Source organism: Otolemur garnettii, unplaced genomic scaffold (genome assembly GCF_000181295.1).
Source record: "Otolemur garnettii isolate 467f Iridium unplaced genomic scaffold, OtoGar3 scaffold00305, whole genome shotgun sequence".
Classification (NCBI taxonomy): Eukaryota; Metazoa; Chordata; class Mammalia; order Primates; family Galagidae; genus Otolemur; species Otolemur garnettii.
Genome location: NW_003852700.1, coordinates 350748 through 369980, shown reverse-complemented (window position 1 = coordinate 369980; position 19233 = coordinate 350748). Strand labels below are relative to the sequence as shown.

At 39.9% G+C, this 19233-nt stretch overlaps 1 protein-coding gene and 1 non-coding gene across 2 annotated transcripts in view; one reads left to right on the top strand and one right to left on the bottom strand.

Moving 5' to 3' along the window:
- LOC111722664 (protein ZNF738-like) overlaps positions 1 to 19233 on the bottom strand; it is a 103726-nt gene that overhangs the window by 9961 nt on the left and 74532 nt on the right. The window lies entirely within an intron of this gene.
- On the top strand, positions 1543 to 1706 carry LOC111722669. The gene has a single exon (XR_002771385.1). It is a non-coding gene; the product is annotated as a U1 spliceosomal RNA (small nuclear RNA).

The window sequence follows — 19233 nt, the reverse complement described above, 5'->3', positions numbered from 1 at the left end:
TATTTTTTTTCTCCTCTTTTTTTTCCTTTGTTTTGTTTTGTCTTTTTTGAGATAGAATCTCACTGTGTCACTCTGGATAGAGTGCCAAGGCATCATGATAGCTTTCGTACATTTTAATAGTGTCTGCAACGTTTTTCCTCATTAATATTCCAAAAAGTTTCCAATTTCTGTATATTCCTAACAAACACTTTTAGTATTCATTGTGAGTATGATGTAATAGTTAATCGTGATTTTTCTTGGCATTTCTCAATAATTGGTACCTTAAGCATTGCTTCAAATGACCATTGGCCATTTATATATCATCTTTGAAAAATGTGAGTGCACTTTTTTGTCAATTTTTAAATAAAGACACTTAGGTTTTACTGTTGTGTTTTTGGAGTTGTCTATATATGTGTATTATTTATACACATGTATATTCTGAGTATTAACTCCTATCACACATCTAATTTACAAATATGTCCAGCCATTTCTAAGGTGGCATTTTTACTCTAACGTTTTCTTGGATGGGTGAGGATGCCAAAATTTGGTTGCAGTTGTCATTGTTGGTTAGCTGGTCTGGCCGGGTTCAAAGCCACCAACTTCGGTGTATGTGGCTGGCACTGTAACCACTGTGCTATGGGCGCCAAGCATAAATCTGTGTCTTCTGAAATTATGGCTAAGAGTTTAAGAATGTGGCCCTACACCTGTCTTTAGTAAGAGAAAATACAAATTAGGAATACCAGAATGGGGAGGCAGCACCTGTGGCTCAAAGCAGTAGGGCACCACTGGACGTGGTGAGTTCAAATCAGGCCCTGGCTAAAAACTGCCCCCCCAAAAGAAGTACCATGATGAACACTCCAATTTGGATATAAAGAAAGAGACTTTGCTCTTTTTTTCCCTTAAAGATTTTAATTTAGGAAATTTTGTATGTAAGGCTAAGTGGCTTGCCTCTCATCTATAATCCTAACACTCTAGGAGGCCAAGATGGGTGATTTGCTGGAGCTCAGCAGTTTGAGACTGGCATGAGTGAACAAAACCATTTCTCTACTAAAAAAAATTTATACAACTAGCTGGGTGTTATGGCAGACATCTATGTTTCTAGCTACTTCGGAGGCTGAAGCAAAAACAATTCTTGTGCTGGAGTAGGGTGCTGGTGCCATATACTAGAGGTGGTGGATTCAAACCCAGCCCAGGCCAAAACTGCAAAAAAAAAAATTCTTGTGCCCAAGAGTTTGAAGTTTTTGTCAGCTATGATGTCATGGCACTCTACCCAGCATGATACAGTGAGACTCTTTCTCCAAAAGAAAAAAAAATGTGTAAATTTTATCTCTGGCTTCTTGAAATATATGGACATAATTTAACCAGATAAATATGCTTTTTGTCCTTTTTTTAAAAAACCCAGGTCTGTCTTTCTCTAAGACCAAGGAAACTTTGCTTTAAAATATACGTAGTTAGGCCAGGAGTGGTGGCTCATGCCTGTAATCCTAACCCTCTGAGAGGCCAAGATGTAGGCTTGCTGGACCTTGGGAGTAGAGACCAACCTGAACAAAAGTGAGACTCTGTATACTTACCTGGCAGGGGAGATACCATGATCACAAAGGTGGTTTTCCCAGGGTGAGGCTTATCCATTGCACTATGGATGTGCTGACCCCTGTGATTTCCCCAAAGGTGGGAAACTCGAGTGCATAATATGTGGTAGTGGGGGACAGCATTCATGCTTTCCCCTGAAAAAAAAGAAAACAAGTGAGACTTTGTCTCTACTAAAAGTAGAAAAATTATCTAGGCCTTGTGGTGGTTGCCTGTAGTCCCAGCTACTTGGGAGGCTGATGCAGGAGGATTGCTTGAAACCAGGAGTTTGAGGTAGCTGTGAGTTAGGCTAATACTGTGGCACTCTATCTGGGGTAACAGGATGAGATTGCGTTAAAATTTTTTTTTCTTTAGCATCATATCCAAGTTATGTGAGTGAAGTGGTAATGTTAGCACTTGGTTTAGAAATTCCAAGAACAACAGAAATAGATATTGTCTGTTACGTGCTTCATAGCTTTTATTCAATGAAAGTTTCAAATAAGATTCTGCAGAAAGTATAGTCAGTAATTTTAGCAGAACACTAAGAATCTCCACAAATGTAAGAAAATCTATTGTTATTTAACTTCAAAATTTTGTTTTATACGAACCACTATAATTGTTACATGCTCTAATTTCCCATTTTAACATCGTTAAAGGTATCTATTTCATGAATTTCTTTTCCTTTCATTCTATTGCTCTAAGTAGGGTGCCATGGTGTCATGACTCACAGCAACCTCAAATTCATGGGCTCAAGAGATGGTCCTGCCTCAGCATCCAGAGTAGTGGGGACTACAGGTATCCTCCTGTATACCTGGGAAGTTTTTAAATTTTTTTTTTTTTTTTAGAGTTTCAAGCTGCCCACCCTGGGTAGTGTGCTAGGGCATCATAGCTCACAGCAACCTCAAACTCTAGGCTTTAAGCGATTCTCTTGCCTCAGCCTTGAAGTAGCTGGTACTACAGGCACCTGTCTCAACACCCAGCTATTTATATTGTTGTTGTTGTTATTGTTGCAATTGTCATTGTTGTTATTTTAGCTGGCCCAGGCAGGGTTTAAACCTGCCAGCCTCAGTGTATGTGGCCAGCACCCTACCCACTGAGCTATGAGCACTGCCAAGTTTTTCAGTTTTTAGTAAAGACAAAGTCTTACTCTTGCTCAGGCTGGTCTTGAACTCCTAGGCTCAGCCTGTTTGACTTCCCAGAGTGCTAGGATTACAGGCATAAGCTACCACACCTGGTAGCTACATTTCTTTCTTTCTTTCGTTCTTTCTTTTTTTTTTGAGACAGAGCCTCAAGCTGTCCCCCTGGGTAGAATGCTGTGGCATCACAGCTCACAGCAACCTCCAACTCCTGGGCTCAAGCGAGTCTCCTGCCTTAGTCTCCCAAGTAGCTGGGAACGCAGGCACCTGCCGCAATGCCCAGCTATTTTTTGGTTGCAGCCATTATTGTTATTTGGCGGGCCCGGGCTGGATTCAAACCCTCCACCTTAGGTGTATGTGGCTGGCGCCTTAGCCATTTGAGCCACAGGCGCCGAGCCTACATTTATTAAATATATTGTATCTTAGGAGTTTGGAGTATTTGAGGATATATTAATGTCTCTGTGATTACAAAACAACTACTGTTTTATAATTATCTCTGACTTAGGATGTTTATTAAGACCATTATTCACATATATATATGAACACACACACGCATACATACACACACACATATACAGCAAAACTTCTCTAAATTGATCCCTCAAAGGACTGTAATCAATTTGTCAACATATGGAGATGGTTAGCATAAGCAACTAGGCCTACTGTACTTCCACAAACATGTGCTGTATGTGTGGTCTGTGAATATGACCCACCTCGAAAAGGTGGTCAGTGTAGGGATGTGGTCAACTGTTCATGTTCTACTGTGTGTATGTATGTACATAAAAACATGAATAGATACATAAGCAAACACACACTCACAAATGTGCCAAGGTCTCTGATAATGAGTGAGGACCTCCCTCTAGGTCTGTGCTTGACTAGGACCACTCCCAGATCATGGATAAAAGGAGTTGAAGAGGCCCACATAATAACTTTCGATTTCTAAATGGGAGAAAATTAAGCAGGTCATTCTCCAGTCTATAATTAAGACTAGAGGTCCTCTAGTTTGCCAAGTGAATGACGATCTGCCTTCTCTAAATGTCCCTTCTTTTATTTATTTATTTTTTGCGACAGAGTCTCAAGGTGTCCCTCTGGGTAGAGTGCCCTGGCATCATAGCTCACAGCAACCTCAAACTCTTGGGCTTAAGCGATTCTCTTGCCTCTGACTCCCAAGCAGCTGGGACTACACATGCCTGCTACAACGCCCAGGTATTTTTTGGTTGTAGTTGTCATTGTTGCTTGGCACGCCTGGGCTGGATTTGAACCTGCCAGCTCTGGTATTTGTGGCTGGTGAACTAGCTGCTTCAGCTACAGGTGCCAAGCTTAAATGTTCCTTCTTATGGGCATTAGAAGGATTTTACAATCTACACTCTGGTTCCCAAAGCTCTCATAAACATTTTTTTTTTGAGACAGAGTCTCATTATGCTACCCTCGGTAGAGTGCATGGCATCATAGCTCATAGCAACCTCAAATTCTTGGGCTTAAGCGATTCTCTTGCCTCAGCCTCCCTAGTAACTGGGAGTACGGGCGCCCACCACTACGCCCAGCTAAAAATCACATTTTTTGAGATGGGACCTCACTATATTGCTTAGACTGGTGTCGAATTGCTGGACTGAAGTGATCCCCTCACCTAAGCGTAGGTGAGGCTACAGCTGTGAGCCACTGTGCTAGACTGTCATTAAAGCATTTCTTCCCATGGATGGCTCTCAAATTTCTGATGCCATGTGAGGGACACATGAACATGGGACATCTAGTCTGCCATCTCGTTGATTTTACTCTTGCTATAAGTTTTCACTTTCTATTTTGTTATGTATTAAATGTTCTGTAATTTTAGATTTAAATATTCAGAACTCTGTGTTGGAATTTCAACTTATATAAGAAGTAAATTAGATAATTCATATTTACTCCATATTTACTAAAAGGCTCACTTGGAAATTCTAACTTACTATGGCAAAAAGAAATCAGTAGGATTATCAGCACTTTCTTCATCCTACATGTAAATTATATTTTAATTTTTCCCAAATGCTTATTTACATTTTGTGACTTAATCATATTTTACAACGTTCACCCTCTTACTTTATATATAAAAGTAAGGCTTTTGGTTTCTTCTAAAAAACGAAATACAGCCATTTCAGTTTTTGTAAACATATCAATATATTAATAGTATAATGCAAATTATCTTTACGGTTTTCAAATATTTATTCATTAAAATTTTCTGGCTCTGAACCCATAGCACAGTGGTTAGGGCACCAGCCACATACACTGGGGCTGGCAGTTTCAAAACTGGCCTGGGCCTGCTAAACAACAATGACAACTACAACAAATAAAATAGCTGCACACTGTGGCAGGTGCCTATAGTCCCAGCTACTTGGGTTGCTGAGGCAAGAGAATCACTTAAACCTAAGAGTTAGATGTTGCTGTGAGCTGTGTTGCTGTGAGCTGTGAGTTAGATGTTGCTGTCACCCAGGGTGACATAGTGACACTCTGTCTCAAAAAAGAAAAAAATTTCTGATAAGCACCTTATATTAATAAATTGTACATTTTCTATTAAATTTTATTGCCATATGCAACATAAAATATTTAAAATACCTGCTATCATTCAATAAAATGTTAACTAGTATTGGGTGGCTCCTGTGGCTCAAAGAGTAGGGCACGGGTCCTACATGCCAGAGGTGGCAGGTTCAAACTCAGCCCTGGCCACAAAGAAAAAAAAAATGTTCACTAGTATTAAGAGAAACACCTGCTTTGCATAGGTTCACAGTCATAGTGGAATATTGTAGTTGTCTAGAAAAAAAATTTTTTTGGAGACGGAGTCTCACTCTGTTACTCAGGCTAGAATGTTGTAGCATCAGCATATCTGAAAATAACTTAAAATAATTGGGTTTAAGTGATCTTCTTATTTCAGCCTCTCAAATAACTGGAACTACAGGTGCCAAACAACTCCTGGCTATATTTTTCTTCTTTTACAAAAGGGGGCGTGGCTGTTACTTAGGCTGATTTCAAACTTCTTCTTTTTTATTAAGACAGAGTCTCACATTCTCACTGTTAGTGGAGTGGCATGGCATCATAGCTCACAGTAACCTCAAATTCCTGGGCTTAAGGAATCCTCTTGTCTCAGCCTCCCAAGTAGTAGAGGTGGGGTCTCACTTTTGGTCAGGCTGGTCTTGAACTCCTGAGCTCAAGCAATCCACCTGACTCAGTCTCCCCGTGTGCTAGGATTATAGGCATAAGCCACTGTGCCTGGTTAATCATCCCAAACTTCTGAGCGCAAGCAGTCTTCCCGCCTTGACCTACTGAAGTGCTAGAATTATAGTGCTAGAATTGAAGTGCTAGATTGAAGTGCTAGAATTATAGGTTGAGCCATTGGTTGAGCCAATTATAGGTTGAGCCAACCTATAATGATGCCATTATAGGTTGAGCCAACCAAAGTGACCTGGAGAAGTTTTAAAATGCTACAGCAGTGTTGTATACAGAATTTCATGTCTAATTCTTTTATTCTTGTTTTGCAATTTCATATTAGTGTGTATCTTATTCAGGGTAGGATTTTCAACCTCAACTTATTGTGTGTTTGGGTTGGTTTCACCTATGTATTATAATATTAGATGAAATCACAACTCATATATACTTCAATATGTGGTTCAATTAAAATATGAATTTGCTGGACGGCGCCTGTGGATCAAAGGAGTAGAGCACCAGCCAAAAAAAACTGTGGGGAAGGGGGGAAAAATATATATATATATATGAATTTGCTATATGTCTACTATCTATATGTCTATACTATATGTCTACTATCAATTATAGCTGTTCTTTCCCGATGAATATTACACAAAATTTGTTTATGAGTTTTTTGTTTGTCTGTTGTGAGACAGAGTCTCACTTTGTCACCCCAAGTAGAGTACTCTGGTGTCAAAGCTCACAGCAACTTATAACTCTTGGGCTCAAGCAATTTGCTTGCCTCAGCCTCCTGAGTAGCTGGGACTACAGGCACCAGCCACAAGATCCGGCTATTTCTAGAGATGCGTATCACTGTAGCTAAGGCTGGTCTTGACCTCTGAGCTCAGGTGATTGGCCCATCTAGGCCTCCCAAAGTGCTGAGATTACAGGCATGAGCCACTGCACCTGGCCTACGTGTTCTCTTGTATATTTTTTCCTTGGTGGTTTTCAATGGTTATTATGTCCCATCTAGGTAAATAACCAGGGTAATAGTCTTAATCTTACCATTTGTTTATTTATAAATTTGTTTTTTCTTTCTTTCTTTTTTTTTGAGACAGAGTTTCACTTTGTCAGCCTGGGTAGAGTGTCATGGCATCATAGCTCACAGCAACCTCCAATTCCTGGGCTCAAGGGATCCTCTTGCGTCAGGCTCCCAAGTAGCTGGGACTACAGGCACCTGCCACAACACCTGGCTATTTTTAGAGATGGGGGTCTCACTCTGGCTCAGGCTGGTCTCAAACTCATGAGTTCAAGCAATCCACTATGTCAGCTTCCCAAAGTGCTGGGATTATAGGTGTGACCTACCAAGCCTGGCCGCATTGATGAATCTATATTCTCTCTCTCTCTCTTTTTTTTTGAGACAGAGCCTCAGGCTGTCCCCCTGGGTAGAGTACCCTAGCATCACAGCTCACAGCAACCTCCAACTCCTGGGCTGAGTCTCCTGCCTCAGCCTCCCACAGGCACCCGCCACAACGCCTGGCTATTTTTTTGTTGCAGCTGTCATTGTTGTTTCAGAGGGCCTGGGCTGGATTCGAACCCACCACCTTAGGTGTATGTGGCTGGTGACTTAGCCACTCGAGCCACAGGTGCCGAGCCTATATTCTCTTTTTGAGAGCAAAAACATTTTGCAATTAGATGGTAAGTTGGGGGAAACTTTGTAACTATTTTAGTTATCTCATTAAATCTTTTAATTTTGACAAACACAAAATTTACCACCTTTAGTCTTTCTAAGTGTACTTTCTAAGTTAACGTAATAGCCTTAAGGTTTGTCCTTATCATTGTATATGGTGAGAGGTTCTCTTTTAATACTGGACAATGGGCTGGGCTCAGTGGATATGGTGCCAGCCACATACATCAAGGGTGGAGGGATCAAACTTGGCCCAGCCCTGCTAAACAACAATGACAACTGCAACAAAAAAATAGCCGCGAGTTGTGGCAGATACCTGTAGTCCCAGATACTCAGGAGGCTGAGGCAAGAGTTAGACGTTGCTGTGAGCTGTGACTCCACAGCACTCCACCCAGGGTGTCATAGTGAGACTTTGTCTGATTAAAAAAAATAAATAAATACTGGATAATCTTCCATTGTCTCTATATTGGAGCAGACATTGACATCTGTGTTGCTTATATGTCTGTGTTGCTTGTACCTCTTGACTTTTGTGAATAATGCAATGAATGTGAGTGAGGAAATGTATCGTCCACATTCTGCAATGAGTATTTTGGATATATATCCAGATGTGAGGTTGCTGGATTAAATAGTAACTTTTAATTTTAGTTTTCTGAGAAAATTTTATACATTTTAATAGTGTCTACAACATTTTTCCTCATCAACATTTAAAAAAAGTTCCAATTTCCCTATATCCTTAACAGACACTTTTAGTGTTCATTGCGCGTATGATGTAATAGTTCATTGTGATTTTTCTTGGCATTTCTCAATACCTTAAGCATCCTTTCAGATGACTATTGGGCATTTAGAAATCATCATTGAAAAATGTCAATGCACAATTTTTAAATAAAGATATTTGGGTTTTGCTGGTGTGTTTTGGAGTTGTCTATATATGTATATTATTTATATATATATATATATTCTGAGTATTAACTCTTATCATAAATCTAACTTACAAATATTTCCAGCCATTTCTAAAGTGGCATTTTTACTCTAGTTAATGTTTTCTTCGATGGGTGAGGATGCCAAAATTTGATGTGCTCTAAGTATTTATATTGTTCTTGTTGTTGTTGCTTATGAATGTGGTGTCATATCAAAGAAGACAGCACCAAAACGAATATCATGATCTATTCTCCTATTTGTTCTTTGAAGACTTTTATTAGTGATATTTTTTATGTTGTACATATTTAATCTGTTTAAAATATTGTTTGTCTTTGGTGCAAGAAATTGGTCCAATGTTATCTTTTTCATGTAGATATGCAGTTTCAACACTGTTTATTGAAGATACTCCCTTTCGTGTGTGTGTGTGTGTGTGTGTGTGTGTGTGTGTGTGTTCATGATCCCCTGATGGAAGATTATGTGATCATACACATGGGAATTTATTTGTGGTCTCCCTATTCTCTTGCATCACCTACCTGTCTGTCTTTGTGACAGTACCACATTGGTGTTTCTTTGTTGTAGCTTTGTGATACATTTGACATCAGGAAGTATGTTGTGTCTTTTTCTGTTCTTTGTGGTAGTCCTGCTCTGTCACACCAACTAGAGTGCAGTGGCATCATCATAGCTCACTGCAACATCAAACTCATGGGATAAATCAATTCTCCTGTCTCAGCCTACAGAGCAGCTAGGACCACAGGTATGCACCTCCATATCTGTAGTTGTTTGTATATTTTTGTAGAGATGGAATCTTGCTCTTGCCTGGGCTTGTTTTGAACTTCTGATATCAAGTAATTCTCTGAGAGTGCTGTGACTACAGGTGTGAAATACCCTTGCCCCCAGTTCTCTGTTCTTTTCTCAATAATATTTGACTGGTCATAGTTTCTAAACAAATTGTAGGAACTTTTAATAACTTACAGAACATATACTTTTAGGATTTTGATAGTGGTTGCACTGAATTTGTTCATCATTATGGGTAGTGTAAATATTTTAACAATATCACATTATCTAAGCTTTGACCTAAAATTTTTTCAAGAGTGTGTTTAATTTCCACATTTTCCCCCTTTTCCCATTATTTTTCTGCTGTTTATTTCTGGATGCATCTCATTTTGGTCACAAGAGATAATAGCCCATGATTTTAGTCATCTTAAATTTTATTAGATTTGTTATGTGTCAGAAGGCCCCTCTGCAACTGGAAAAACTCTGTATTTTGCGGCTTTTGGCTAGAGAGTTTGTTAGATCTAATTTGTATCTTCAAGTTTTCTATTTTGTTATTGATCTTTTATTAAATTTTTCAAATGATCATTAAAAAATGCATCTTTCAGCTTGGGGTCTGTAGCTCAGTGGCTGGGGTGCCAGCTGCATACACTGGAGCTGGCATGTTCCAACCCAGCCTGGGCCTGCCAAACAACAATGACAACTACAACCAAAAAATAACCAGACGTTGTGGCGGGTGCCTGTAGTCCCAGCTACTTGGGAGGCTGAAGCAAGAGAATCACTTAAGCCAAAGAGCTGGAGGTTGCTGTGAGCTGTGACGCCACAGCACTCTACTGAGGGCGACATAGTGAGAGTCTGTCTCTAACCCCACCCTCCAAAACAGATGCATCGTTCTTCATTTAGAAAGACAGTTTGCTAGACATAGTATATATGCTTTGACATTTTTGTTCTTTGAACACTTTGATTATATCACCCAACCCTTTTTTTGTTATGGAAGGTTTGTGTTGATTAATCCACTAATAATCTTACAAATGAGAAGAATGAATGTGACAAAGCCTTTAACTGGAGCTCAAATCTTACTTCACACAAGAAAATTCATATTGGAGAGAAATCTTACAAATGTAAATAATGTGGAAACGTTTTAAACTGGTCTTCAGCCCTTACTAATCATAGGAGAAATCATCCCAGAGTAAAATTCTCACAGTGTAAAGAATGCGGCAAAGCCTTTGCCAGAGTCACAGTTTTCTGTGCTTAATAGAGTTCATGACGAAGAGAAACACTACAAATATGAAGAATGTGAGAGACTTTTAACTTGTGCTCAAATCTTTCTATACATAAAAAACTTACCAGATAAAACCCAAACAAAGGTGAAAAACGTGGCAAGTCCTTTAACCAGTACACACACCTTTCAGTACATAAAAGAATTCTATAAATGTGAAGAGTGTAACAATATCTTTAAATATTTCTCAAGCTTTTCTAATCATAATTCCTACAGGAGAAATACTCTACAAATGTTAATCATGTCTCAAAGCTTTTAAATTGTGTTTATACTGTTAGGCAGGGCCAAGAAGAGACAGAAGCACATGGTACTAGGAAACCGTTTCATGCAATAGGAGGAACCAATTGGCCACAAGGGGCTTCCAAGAAGAAAAAGACGTCATTTTAAGAAGGCTTCCAAAGGCTGAGCAGATGTTTGGTCTACAAAAATCAGTTTCCAGGGTAGAGTGGCCACCAAATGAACATATGGCCAAGGCCATAAAAGGGGTGTTTGGAGCATGCATACAAGTTAGGTGACAGTAGTTTTCAAGTGACCCATCCTCATTAACATAGTAAAACTTACACACACCAATTCTATGATACTTTACAAATATCATGACAACTTCTGGAAATTGCCTTATAGGGATAGAAAACGGGAGGACTCCCCATTCTAGAAATGTTCCCCCTTTCCATAAAAAAAAAAAAATCAGGTATATTTTACATTCCCTCCCTTAATGTAGAATTGGGAAATCAGCAGAAAGGGGAAAAATCTTACTAAACCCAGGGTCTTCTCCACTTGAGAAGGCAGATGTGTTCCTTATCTGGGGTGTACTAAGCTTTAATAAACTTTGGCCTTTTACATACCTGTATCTTCTCGGTCTGCTCATTTGTTCCATTGTCTTAGTATTAGTAACCATTCCTTGACCCTTGGTACCATAGGGAACACATACCTGACTCTGGCATTCCTAAAGGAAAAGCTTTAAGGTTGCAAAGGAAAAATCTCAATTATCTCAAAAATCTCAATAGTGTCTCCTATGACCTTTTTTAATTTGGGCACTAATGATTTTGATGCTAGCACTTCTCTGAGGAGAAAACTTTTCTGGATTTCTAATTTTTGGACTTTTTTGTGTGTGTGAAAGTATAGCAAATCCCTTAACACCTCTGAACATAGACAGCATTTCATCTATAGAAATACTTATTCAGAAATCCCAAGACAAGTTATTAGAATTAAAGTAACTGTCGATGGCATCAAAAATACCTTGGCCGTTTGTTGTTGTCTGAGTGGCTGACAAAATAAAAACTGTTCTATAATTTCTTCTTTAGAGAAACATCGAATGAATTGTAAAAGGTGGGGATTTACCACCGATATCTATAGATTTGTCTAATTGGATTGAAAATATGTACTTATTTGAAGTGACATGATACTTGAAATTCTATATTTTGAGATCAATTCTTAACATACTGAGAAATTATAATATGTGAAAGCAGAATTTTTAAAATGTCCTTTTTTTTTTTTTTTTTTTTTTTTTTTTTTTTTTTTTGAGACAGAGCCTCAAGCTGTCCCCCTGGGTAGAATGCTGTGGCATTACAGTTTTTGACCAGGGCTGGGTTTGAACCTGCTACCTGCAGTATATAGGGCCATTGCCCTACTCCTTGAGCCACAGGTGCCACCCCCAAATTTCCTTTTCATATACTCTATTGTTTTAACAATTGCAGAGCAGGCTGGTAAAATAACACATTCTGCATTAGTGTGAAATTTCATTTTTCTAATTGTGGTGACCAAGCCCCCTGTGATAAATGAGCTCCCTGCCCTACATTTAGGAAAAGAAACTTCTCTTGAGCCTTTTAGTCCCAGCCCCCATAAGGGAGAGGAGATTGAATTCGGGGAAGAGGCCTAAAGATAAGGAAGAATGCAAGTAGGGACTGTAATTCCAGTAAAAAGCTTTTAGTAGAAAGTCTCGATTCTTTAGAAATTTTCTGAACTTATGTTGACCTATGCACCCCCGTCTTGAACTATATGACTCCCATCTTGTGATTTATAAGTCAATGTACTTTGTGACCCATGAGGTAATATGTACCCCTACCCCAATGCATCACGTACCCCTTACCTTATGACCCCTGAGCTATGCTGAGCTGGGCTAATCACGATGATTCAGCTTCTGTATTAGTAAGCCTGCTTGCTTCAGCAATATTCACAGATTCATAGTATATGAACCCTCTGAATTTACCACTCGGGGCTGCATGTTCGTCGCAACATCAGTTCCCTGCAGGTGTATCAAATTCTCTATAAATTTCTATTGATTATTGCATTAGAAGTGGGGTCTTAATTTTCTCTCCGCTGCATGGGATCATAACATAACTACAATTTCTGCAACTGGGTAGCTGCATTCTTTTCCTGTAGTTCATTTCATTGCATATTTGGTCCATATATTTGCTTGTTTAGTATTACTAAGTACAAGTCATTTGAAATATTTCGTCAGCTTTTCAGACAAGTGGGAATGTCTCTATGGTAAATGTTTATTTAATTTGCTAGGAACCAGTGATTAATATGCTAATGTTAATGTTTCCCCACAAATTATGCATGTGGACATGGTGGACTTTCTTTATGGGGTAAATAACCCTTCATCTCTTTTCTTAACTATGAAATGTTTTCATCAGTCCTGCATCATTTTTAACTTTTTGTGTTTTGGCTATGCATTGTCAGGAGTTCTTAACATACTTTATTTGAATGGTGTCTCTCTTATATCATGCAAGCAAGCTGGTGCCTATTCACACATTCAAGAATAGGTCTGCCCTGCATCTGATTTCATAATGTAGCCAGCTATAAAAAAATCTCATATGGAATCCAGGCACCTCTCAGAAAAGAACTGAGCTCCCTCTCATCTCAAGGAATGGGAGGTGGATTTTCCCGTTGGCCCCACGCTGCTTGCAAGGGCTTACAAGGGATTACACACTCATCGCAAAGATGACAGTAAATAAAACTGATGTTTGCTCTTCTAATGTTCTTCCAGTGCCATCAAGACAGTGTCCAGGCCATTTCCTCAGTTGTGGCAATGTGAATGCCATCCCATCTTTCTGTCTGCTGAGCATATATGTAGTCAGGGCTCCAAAAAACATTCAGGCACCAACAAAAGATATTCTCAGGTTCCCAATCAGACTTTTATACATTTCACAAGACGCAGAGACTCAACCTTTTCAAGACCTCAGCCTTAAAGGAGAATCAGTTATAAGATCTGGAAACTATTCAGACTCTCCAGCCTGCTTTCTAGTAAAAATGGAGTTGGACATGTGCAGGCAGCACAGGTCACAACAGTGACACAGGACCTAATGGTGAGCATCATTTTTCTTCCACTCATGACAAGCTTAACCTGAATCCCATCACAGCCCACCCTTTCCAGCCACCTCTACCATCCAGACAAGTTCCACAACAGCCAATCAGAATTTTCCTGAGGAGATAAAACAAGGGGTGGTCAAGCCCTAGGTTCAGAACAGCTGCCACGTTTTGATACCGGACAAGCGGCACCCCAGCCAGCTCATCGGAGTGGGGCTGGAGGACCTGCTGCCTCTGTATTGGCGGTGCTGTTGGCGGCAGCCAGCAGAGGAACCAGCAAGCTGGAGCATAGGCAAGTGGGGAGGCGGGGTGGAGCTTCCCTCCCCTAACAAAGGCTCCAATAGCCAAAAGAACCAGACACCAGCTGGAGAAGACACTGGCGCCACCGTGCTGTCTCCTCACGTGGAATTCTGGCAATTCCTCCAGTGCATCCCTGATTGGCCCGTTTTCAAAACCTACTCATGATTGGTCTATTATCAAGACCCGAAGTTCACTGGACAACTGCCCCTGTATAAGCCAGAGAGCCTGAGTACAGACCTCGGCAGATCTCAGGAGAAAGAACAGAAGAGCAAAGAGGTTTGGCTCTGTAACACTTGTATCCTGCTCTATAAGATTTGCCCCTTTGTAAAAGCTGTAGCACTTATACTTGTTGAATAAAACCAATCCTGTGGTCCGTAGCTTCATTCTTCTAACCGTCAAGACCAAGAGCCTGGAAATTCAGTATCAAAAATCCAGTATCAGTTTCCCTCCTATGAAATCTGTACCTGCTACTCAGAGCCCTCACACCTCAGGGGACTCAGTTCATGTCCCAGTAAGTGTCCCCTATGAGCTTCCCATTCCTCTTCTGAGAAGAGTGCTCAGGATTGAGACGCTTTATGCTAGAAAGTACACAGCCTCCACTCTTACCTGACTTGGTAGACTTATGAACTGAGGCCTGAGATGGTAAAGGAGCTAAGGAAATTCACCCCAGAATATGGTATGCAGTGGCTCTCAACCTGTGGGTCATGACCCCTTTGTTCAATTGGTAACAACACAGGCATTAGGAAGGTTGAGAACCACTGGATAAAGAATATTTTGGTATAAAGAAGATTTTGAATTAAAGCTCATTCATGATCAGAAAGCATGTCTATCTACATAAAACCTGAGTAACCTGATTTACAATTAGAAGGCAGTTACAAACTTCCTTATTGCATACTAATAGAACTGGCCCTATGGTCATTTGAAGCACAGATCTGTCTCTCCAGTTAATCTATAAATCAATCTGTTTCCACCCATCTACACACATTTCCCCATCCCCTAGCCATCACTTGCTTCCTGTAAACTTTCCACACTCTTCCCTGTCCCTTCAAAAGTTATCTTCAGGCTCAGCGCCAGTAGCTCAATTGGCTAGGGCGCCAGCCACATACACCAGAGTTGGCGGGTTCAAATCCAGCCTGGACTAGCCAAACAACAATGACAGCTATAACCAAAAAATAGCCGGGCATTGTGGCAGGCACCTATAGTCTCAGCTACTTGGGAGACTGAGGCAAGAGAATCGCTTAAGCACAAGATTTTGAGGTTGCTGTGAACTGTGACTCTACAGCACTCTACCTAGGGTGGCAGCTTGAGACTGTCTCAGAAACATAAAATAAAATAAAAAATAAATAAAAAGCATTTTTAAAAGTCCCTTACACGGGAATTGGTGGGGGGAAGGTCACTGACCATCACAGATACTTTGGGAAATCATTCTTCTGATTCCTGCCAAGCTCACGGTATTTGAAAATATACCGTTCTTTTGGGCGGTGCCTGTGGCTCAAAGGAGTAGCACACCAGCCCCATATGCAGGAGGTGGTGGGTTCAAACCCAGCCCTGGCCAAAAACTGCCAAAAAAAAAAAAAAAAAAAACCAACCAAACAAACAAAAAAACTTTCTTTTATTAATCTACCATTATGTGAGTTGGTCTTTTCAGTAAACCAACCAAAGGGAAAAGGGCAAGTTTTGCCACTATCCCCAGAGTGGAAAAGAGTCAGGGAACAGTCTGTGTCCAGTGAGTCTCTGTTTCGATAGCTGTGGTGCCTGTCCAAATAGTGGGACCCTAAAAAAAGCTGAATGGTCCACACAGACACTGCCTGATCAAATAAACTTGAGATGTGCTGAAAAGTACCTGATGTTATTTTCACATAAATATTATCCAGTTATGCAATATGAAAAACTGAGTTAAATTTTGTAAGGGCATTAAAACAGTTCTAATAGGAAGCTATAGGAATTATCTGTACATGAATAGATGCATAAATTGGGGCAACTCTGTAAACGCCAACTGTAAGTGTGGAAATTGTCCTGCTTCACATCTACTTCCAAACCTTCACAGTTTTCAGCCAGTATCTTTTCATAATAATAGAATTTTTTATTCTGAAGGACCATTTCCATGAAATCTGTGCTAACAGGAATTTTGCTGATTTTGGTTACATTGGTTAGTTTATGTGATTGCCAACCAAATGGTATTGAAGATAGCATATTGCACAGGTGTTTTAATTGGTCCTTTTAATTAAAATAAACTTTTCTTATTTTTATTTATCAAAAGTTATTTACTCTAGATAATAACAACCTGCTAGTTCTCATAAACTCTATAGATTTATAGTTTGTTAGAGGCCCCCTCAGAGAACTGGGACTTCTGTTCCTGAAGGAGCTGAGAGATATGCACATGCAGATGAAGGACATCTTGGGATGTATGGGGGACAGTTACAGTTCTAACATTCTAATATCATCCCAGATATTAGAATCAATACAGAATATTTATTGTTGTTGAAATAATTAATTTTTATTTTTATTCTTTTTAGACAGAGCCTTAAGCTGTCACCCTGTGTAGAATGCAATGGCATCTCAGCTCACAGTAACCTCCAAATCCTGGGATCAAGTGATTCTCCTGCTTCCGCCTCCCAAGTAGCTGGGACTACAGGTGCCTGCCACAATGCCTGGCTATTTTTTGGTTGCAGCTGTCATTGTTCTTTGGTGGCCCAGGCTGGATTCAAACCTATCAGCTCAAGTGTATGTAGCTGGAGCCTTAGCCACTTGAACCACAGGCACTGAGCCATTAATTTTACTTTTTTAATAATTGACATTGTATATAGAGCCTACATTTTTATTGTGGTATAATTGTATAAAATCAACTGTATACATTGAAAATTGTGTAATTTGGGGCTGGATATAGTGGCTCATCCCTGTAATCCTAACATCATCAGAGGCTGAGCTGGGTATATTTCTTGAGCTCAGGAACTGGAAACCAGCCTGAGCAAGAGTGACCCAGTCTCTAATAAAAAAAAAAAAAGAAAGAAAGAAAGAAAAACTAGGTGAGTGTTGTGATGGGTACCTGTATTCCCAGCTACTTGGAAGGCTGAGACAAAAGGATCACTTAAGCCCAAGAGCTTGAGGTTGCTGTGAGGTATGATGCCATAGTACTCTACCCAAGCAACAAAGGGAGACTTTGTGTAAAAAATAACAAAAATGCGCCTATAGTCCTAGCTACTTTAGAGGCTGAGGCAAGAGTATCACCTAAGCCCAGGAGTTGGAGGTTGCTATGAGCAGTGATGCCAGGGCACTCTACCAAGGGCAATAAAGTGAGACTCTGTCTCTAAAAAAAAAATCACAAAAACGTATAAATTGATAAGTTAGAAACTATGTAATATGTAGACCCTTGGGGAAAAGACATCACCGCAATCCACAATTCATCACCTCTCAAAATTTTCTTTTATTCTCTCCCCTTCTTTTTTTTTTTTTTTTTTTGAAACAGAGCCTTCCTCTTACCAAGACTAGAGTGCCATGGCTTCCAGGCTGGCTCACAGCAAGCTCAAACTTCTGGGCTCAAATGATCCTTCTGCCTTACACTCCAATGTACCTGGGACTAGAGATGTGCAGCCCCATCTTGAGCTTATGTTTCTATCTTTAGTAGAGTTTGGTTTCCCTCTCATTCAAGCTTATGTCTTGAACTGAAGAGCTCATGTAGTTCTCTTACCATAGCCTCTACGAGTACTAGGATTATAGACATGACCCACCACATCAAGCCATTTTTCCATGACCTTTATCTGCCCACACATGTCTATGTAACTTCCCCTTCTTAAAAGAACTGGTCTTATTGGATTAGAGTTTCATTGTCATGGACCTATTTAACTTAAATTATGTCTTATAAATATTAAAGGTTCCAATGCATTTTTTCTTTCTTATACTAAGTACAATCTGACAATCATTCCTTTTTAATATTAGTCATGCCTTAATGTTTATCTAGCCCAGACCAACAAGTTCACATTTGCTAGCACCAAACAAAGGACTTGATTAATCTTGGACTATTATCTTTACTTGCATTGTACAATCAACTTGATGTTAATGAACTCACAGGGGAATTCAATGTTGCTTGCCCTGCAGATAGACAATTACTGAGACAACCATTATTTTTATTAAAAAAATGATTTATTGGGCAGTACCTGTGGCTCAAGGAGTAGGGTGCTGGCTCCATATCCATATATGGGTAGCAGGTTCAAACCTTGCCCCGGCCAAAAACTACAAAAAACAAAAAAAGAGATTTATTTCAGAAGACATGTCAACTGGGAGGGGGAGGCACAGATTACCTTAAATCCACCTTTCTGATTAGAAAGGTCAATGGGTTTATATGGAGGTGAAAATGAATAATGAATTATATTATTGTTGTATGTTTGGGCAGAGTACAGTGCATACAAACACAGTGAGGAATCATGTTAGTAAATACATCCCATAAACAAACAAAAAAAATGGATAAATCCCTCCTCACAGTGAGACTTTTAGTGTTATAATGAGCTAGGGCTTCATTTACCCCATGCGCATGCTTAGTGGCTCATGAGCACCATCTGTGCTGGTGTATCACTCATCTTGTCTTTCTCTGGACAGTCAGGCAGGGTAAAGCTCTGCAGTGATCTCAGGGCTGCAAAGAGCTTCTCATGTTCTGGGGACGAATCTCAAAAGAATCACCTCAGTGGACAGAAAGTTACAAAGTGCATAGAAGGAACTATAGCCTCTGTTAGGTAAAGTCCAAGTAGTAGTAGAGTCCATCAGCAAGGAGGTATACCATATACCACCACATTTTGCCCATCATTTCGGAGCTTAAATGCCACCTCTTGCACGAAAGCTTCTGGGATTGCCAATCCCCTCACCAGAGAGTGGCAGGAATTTAACCCTCCTCAGAACAGTCATAGCCTTTGCTTTTAACACCCCAAAGCATTCATCTGTGTAGTTACTAAATTATTATTGTGCATGTTTTTATCCAAATACCATGACATATATTGAAAATGCCTGCTCTTTTCTGAATGGAACCATGGAGGGTGTCAAAGAAAGAAAAGAAGGTTTCTGCTGTGCCAGAAACACTTAGGTAAAAGCAAAAGAATTTTGCAGAGCTGAAGATCAAGCATCTGAGAAAGAAGTGTGCCCAAAAGATG